Source organism: Nicotiana attenuata, unplaced genomic scaffold (assembly GCF_001879085.1).
Source record: "Nicotiana attenuata strain UT unplaced genomic scaffold, NIATTr2, whole genome shotgun sequence".
Taxonomy (NCBI): Eukaryota; Viridiplantae; Streptophyta; class Magnoliopsida; order Solanales; family Solanaceae; genus Nicotiana; species Nicotiana attenuata.
The window spans coordinates 130024-136494 of record NW_017671266.1 but is presented as its reverse complement, the minus strand read 5'-3'; positions in this window follow the sequence as shown (position 1 = coordinate 136494).

Sequence of the window (6471 nt, the reverse complement as noted above, 5' to 3'; positions counted from 1 at the left end):
ACCTGAATCGGTCCATGAAGTCCGATGCCATGCTTACCCAATTAACCCACTTCTTGGGATTTTGACTGATATACCAAGATAGGGCATCTCCAGTGAGACTCCTCATGAATAGTTTCATGCGAATTATTTCGTCTTTCCAACTCTCATGAGCTTATCACAGTACGTCCTCAAATGTACCTTTGGGTCACCTGTTCCGTCGAACATCTCGAACTTGGGAGGTTTGTAACCCTCAGACAGTTTTACGTCTGGCTGAATGCATAGATCCTCATAATTCAGACCCTCAATTCCTTTGCCTCCTTCAACACCCTGGACGTGTCTTGTGAGCTTCTTGAGCTCCTCCACTATATTCTTAATAAGCAGTTCCTTCTCGGTGGATTCTGGAGTGTATGAGATTGGCTGAGAAGAATGGGGTAAGGTTTCTACGTATATGGGATTGTTTTGGTGGGTTGGTGATCATTAGTTGAATTTTGCGGATCAGGGATAGGTTGTGGGGTATTCTGAGGAGAATGGTAAGTGGTTTGTGGGTATTGAGTTGGGAGGTGCTGGTGCTGACGAGGTGTAGGTACTGGTGGAGGATTAGGATTTTGAGGAGGTATTGCGTATTGATGGGGTGCGGGAGGATTTTGCGGACGTTGGTTTGGTATGTTTTGAGGAGGTGCCGGGTTTTGAGCATTTTTCTGGTTAAGATCTGGGACATTTAGGGTGAGGCATAGGTTTGCCAAGTTGCGGACCTGCTCAAGTTCCCCTTGCAATTCTAGTATCTTTGTTTCCAACCGTAGGACCAATCATTCTGTGCTGGAGTACTCCGACCGTCTGAAGTTTCAATATTCGCAGCGTGTGTAGCGTTGTCTTTCCTAACACTACTCATATCATCCATCTTTGCTTTTCCTTTGCTTTTCCGATTGCTCGGAGGAGGAGGAGGAGGAGGGCCTCTGGATCTGATGTGATATGCTGACGATGCCAGTATATGCGAACCAACCTTAGGGGATGGGAATAATCAAAATGAAGAAAAATGCAAAAAGGTAAACAAGTCAGTAAGGATTCTAAAAAGTATCTGCAGTATTTAAACACATTTGCAGGAATATAAATTCGCGTCCTAATTTGGGGAACCTCGTTGTGCCCGAGGTAAGCCTTGCGACAAGTAGATTTAATTTGGAGAGATTTAATGCCGATAAATTCCTCATTTCATTAATGTAATAAATAAGACGAACCTAAAAACGACAATAAATAAATGAGTTACTGATGGAATCTGCCTTATTACATTCGAATTCAAAAACGATTCATTAAAAAAACAGATAAACCTAATCTACTTGGTCCCGGAGGGACCTTCTCCATATTTGACCTTCTTGGCTCCGTCGATCAGATTCCCCAGGTCGTGCATGTCCAACAGCAAGTATGCCCTCGCTAGGTGTCCTCCCTCGTTTCCCTCTACATTCCGACAGTCTACGACCCTTTTCCTCATCTTTCTTTCCAGTTCCATTAGACCCTGCTCCAAATATTCCAGCCTTACTGTCGACCTTGTAGCCATTTCCTTCCACTCTTTAATTGATTCCATGTCGAACTTGTTTGTTCCAAATACCTGGCTTCGGATTCAAGGACTCTTTTGCGTAGCCTCTCATACTTCACTTGTGCTTCAGCAGCTTCATCTATGACCCTGTTTCCTTGACCAACCCCTGGCTCGACTATTCCTGCTATGTTATCTTCTAACCATGATGGGTAGAAGTACACATGACCTGCGTGATATCGATCTAGCTCGATGGTATCCTTTTCCACGATAATCTTCAAGTGCCACATGTGCTGGGCCTCACATTTGCATGGAATGGCATCATCCTGAAAATCGGCTCTGTAATGACTCATTTTAGAGACTCGTGGTATGACTTGTTTTCTACCACCTTGTCTCATGACCCTAATAGGAACATAGGGATGTATTCCCTTTAACCCAATCAACACCAAATGCGGAACATCCCTGGATCTTATGATGAATTCATTAGTAGGGAACCACTCGAACATCCAGTGAACCTTGTCCTCGGTCAAATTGCTGAAAAACTGTGCCCATTCTGTAGCATTTTCTGGCTGTGCAAACCTATCTGGGATAAAGGTCATTCTTTTCGGATGGTGGAAAGCTATGTGATCATTCCATGGTCTCCGTGGAAACTCTTGGCGGTATTGACCCCTCTGAAGATGTTCTAACAACCAAATCTGCAGCAGCAAGTTACAACCCTCAAAATGTTTGAACCCTTTCTTGCAATGATCCAGAGCCCGGTATATTTCTGCGACAATCATCGGAACAATAGTGTATGTTTGTCCCTCAATTCCCTCCATTAAAGCTTTGGTTACCATGGCCAACCTGGTGTGAATTCTGTCCCCTTGGCTTGGAAACACTATCATACCTAGGAAGCAGACGATGAATACAAAAACCCTACGATGAGTCCAACTCAGGGAGGTGATGAAGAATTCATCATGAAAGATACAGTAAGATTTGCTGTGTCCATATCGTTCATAGAGGAAGTCGAAGGGTATGCAGGACTTCTTCAGGCACTCCAAGTCATCATTCTTTCTCAGACCCATCATCTTCAGAAACCTCCTAGTAGTGCGGTTTTCCGGTACTAGTAAACCGGGACTATCCCATGGTAATCCAACAAATCCTCCTATTTCCTCCAAAAGAGGAGTCATTTCTATAGTGCCAAAACGGAATACAGCCCTTTGTCCATCCCAGAACATAGTAGCAGCCTCGATTAGCATGTTGTTTGGTTGGATGTCCAATAAGGATGGTAAGTTTCCAAGAACCCTTTTCACGTGATTTTTGTCGCTTGGCGAAAGGTTTTCCCACCAATCCAACAATAACGGTGGTATACTTCGGACCATGCCGAACCTGGGGACTTCGTGCCTCATTTTCTGCAAAATAAACAGAGCTAGACCCTTGCCCCCTCCAGATTCGACTACTTACACATTAACGATTAGCATGTCGGCATTTATCTCTCCAAATAATGCACATATCGTGGCTGCGCCCCTTGGGATTATGGAAGTCCCGGTGGACTTTGGACAAGGTTTTTCTTAGAGGGTTATTATGCGGACATCATATTAACCAAGGCTAGGTTTGATCATGATGCATGTACAGTCATTATCAAAGTAAGGTTTCTATAGAAGTCTAGACTGGTACCCTCAAGCGGACAACTTGAGAGGGAAAGGCACGGAACCGTCGACTGCACCGCTGATCGACTAGTTTTACCGCAAATAAGCCTTTCCAAATTTAAAGGGTGATTTTAGGAGAGCGCGGACACTCATCATGCTCCGCTATGGTATTAGTACGCACGAGTGGAATATGATGTTGAGCATGCATTATGCAAGAAATAACACATTGTCAAGTATTTTCTCATGTTTGAAAATAAATACAGTATTGAATGAACGTAAAGACATAAAGGAAAGAAAAAAAAAACAGGGAAGAAGTTAATTTGTGAAATGAAGAAATTAATAAAGCAAATAAAGGGGTAAGGATTGGGGTGAAGCATGATATAGCAAAATTTAAAGTCGGGAACATGATTAAAAAATAAGGGGAAACACATGTAGAATTGCATGTGAGTTCATATAAAGGGGAAATAGGGAAAAGGATGCGCATGTGGCAAATAAGAGCAAAATAACAAACATACGCTTATCGGGAAAGACTAATTCATGTAGATCAAGTTCATAATGGTAAGGGCCTAAGGATATCCCCAGCAGAGTCGCCATGCTGTCGCGCCCCTTTTTCTCGTGAAATCGGGTTGACTCCTTTTGATAGGGTAGGGGAAAGGAATTGGTTAGAGTCGCCAGCTAACAGATTAAGGTGCGTTAGGGCACCTAGAGCAGATAACTCATGTTATACCAGTTTGCATCACCAGAGATCGGGTAAGGGCTCAAAATTACCTTGAGGGGAAGGTGTTAGGCACCCCTCGAGGTCCACAACTGTGGCTCCCGGCTGAAATTAATCTATGAATTAGTCTACTAAAGAAGCGAGAGGAATATTTAATAGGGATGGGGGGTCCTACATTTATTAGCCTAAAGGATCACCCTGTGCAACATAAATAATACTTCGTAACTCTCTCGAGTCGGGGTGTTACTCATATTATTCAGCGAGCACAGACCATCATCTCCTACTACCAGATTACTATCTTTAAGTTGTTACCTAAAGCGGTCTAATTGATTCTAGTTCGATTCCTATGCGTGCATTACTCGTCGCTTACCTATGGCCCTGGAGGTATTAGGACCTCTATTTGGGATAGTTCTAGACTAAGCCTAGGTTGCTCAAAATGTAAAAGACTAGGCGACAAACAAAAACATGTTAGGACTTGCAAACACAAAGCAAATATGGGCTCAGGTTAACCTCCGCACATAAACAGCAAATGCACGCAATTAATTAACAATCTTTATCGATCTTAAAATCCTACAGGCAGGATATCTATGTGAGAAGACAGATGTACAGAAACAATTTCGGCGAGTGTTAGGACCTACTGTTTGCCTACTGGTTTTAATGAATATCGTCTGGTACTTCAAACAGTAATGCATCACGCTTAAAGAATCCAGAATTATTATTAAGTCCTATAGGTATATTGTCTAAGTGATTGACAGTGGCGATTGTATTCAGAACCAATTAGTAAAATCTATAGGCATGATATCTAATGTCGAAATGGTTTCAACCCTATGAGCATTATTTCTAGGTGCACACTAATTTTAGCTTCATAGACATGTTTCATAGCCTTGCATTTCCTTTTAATCCTATAGGCATGCTTCCTAATCACTGAACCGACTTAAATCCTATAGGCATGATTTCTAGGTTTGAAACTGATTTTAATCCTATAGGCATGATATCTTTACTGAATTAATTTAAATCCTATAGGCATGATATCTATCGAGCAACACAAGGGCAGAAATTGTACACATTACCAGTAAACAATTGAATCAAACATTGGGGTCCTATAGTCATGATTGCTAACACATATTGATGCATCTTATAGGCAGGATTTCTAATGTACACACCATATAAAACTCGTACGAGTTTAAGCAGAATTGACATCACCAATGAAAGTCCTATAGTCAGGGTTTCTAAACACATCGCAGAACTTAACAGTTTTGACAAATTAGCAGTATTAATAGCATAGATGAATCCCTATAGGCAGGATTTCTACCCAGTTTAACAAAAGGAAATAAACAATCCCCCCGATTTTACTAAATACCCCAGAATCTATTTATTACAAAGTTATTACAGACCAGAATAGCAGATGAATTACATAATAGTAATGAGATACACTATAGGGAGCCTTCATCAGGCCCAAATAAACCTGGGAACAAGGCCTTTAAACCACTCAACTTCGAGGCTCAATTCATAGGTACGGCATAGCCAAATACGAATGTCTCACCCATAACACATGTAGAACCAGGTTTCCAATGTGTCAAAGTTCCCAAGGGCTTCAGGGACCCAGGGCAACGCTCACACCAGAACCACACACTCAGAAAATGTTTTGAAAGAGATTAGGAACCAGTTCCCAGTGCGTCAGAGTTCACAGGAGTCTCACATGGACCCTGAGCAGTGCTCACATTGAGGTGGTTGAGGATAGAATCTAAGGGACTAAGAGTGGAAGTTTTCAAAAGAGCCACAACATATAAAGAGAGACAAATTTAAACAGTTTTGATTTCACAAGGAAACAAAGTTTAAGACATGGAACTTGTAGACAGAATTGCACCCAGAAAACAAGCAAGGTTCATGCTCAAACACACAGTTCAAATGAGTTGAAGTCTGGTTAACAGTCTAGTTAAGCTAGGTATTCAATGATAGCATTTAGAACAACCTTGTTTAATGAAAGAAGCAATTAGGCAAAACAGTCAGGTTATCACATGAATTTAGAGGGATACCAGACTTGTTAGCAACAAATTGACAGGGCATAAGAATTAAGTAACTAACCTGTAAAGTTAGGATAAATTAACTAATTTCACGTTGATAGTACCCTAAAAATGCAAAGTTCAGAACAGGTGCAGGATTAGCAAACAATGTGCATGGACAAGTTAAACATTAAGCTAGTTTTTAAAAAATTCATATTATTCGAAACAACTAATCTAAATTAACAGTGTTAGCCATAGGATTAAAAGAAAAGCATGTAGACAGGCAGAATCATGCTTAGAGAGGGATCTTAGACATGTTGGATTGTAAACACAGATCAGGAACACATAAAAATGGTATGACAAAGGATAGTCACTCACCAGTTAAGCGAGCAAAACCAGAATAATACCACGAAGTTGAGAGTCCAGAATGTTTGGCCTTGGCTTTCAGCCGGCCAAGACTAGTATTAAGCGAGAGAACAGAGAGAGTATAGAACCAGAAACTTTAAATTTTAGTGAGAGTCTATAGAGTTCGAGCCTTGTCCCAAAGCGGGAGAGGGGAAAGGGTTTAAATAGTATTCAATTAGGCAAACAAATAAGGGAAGAAATCAAACATACACAAAT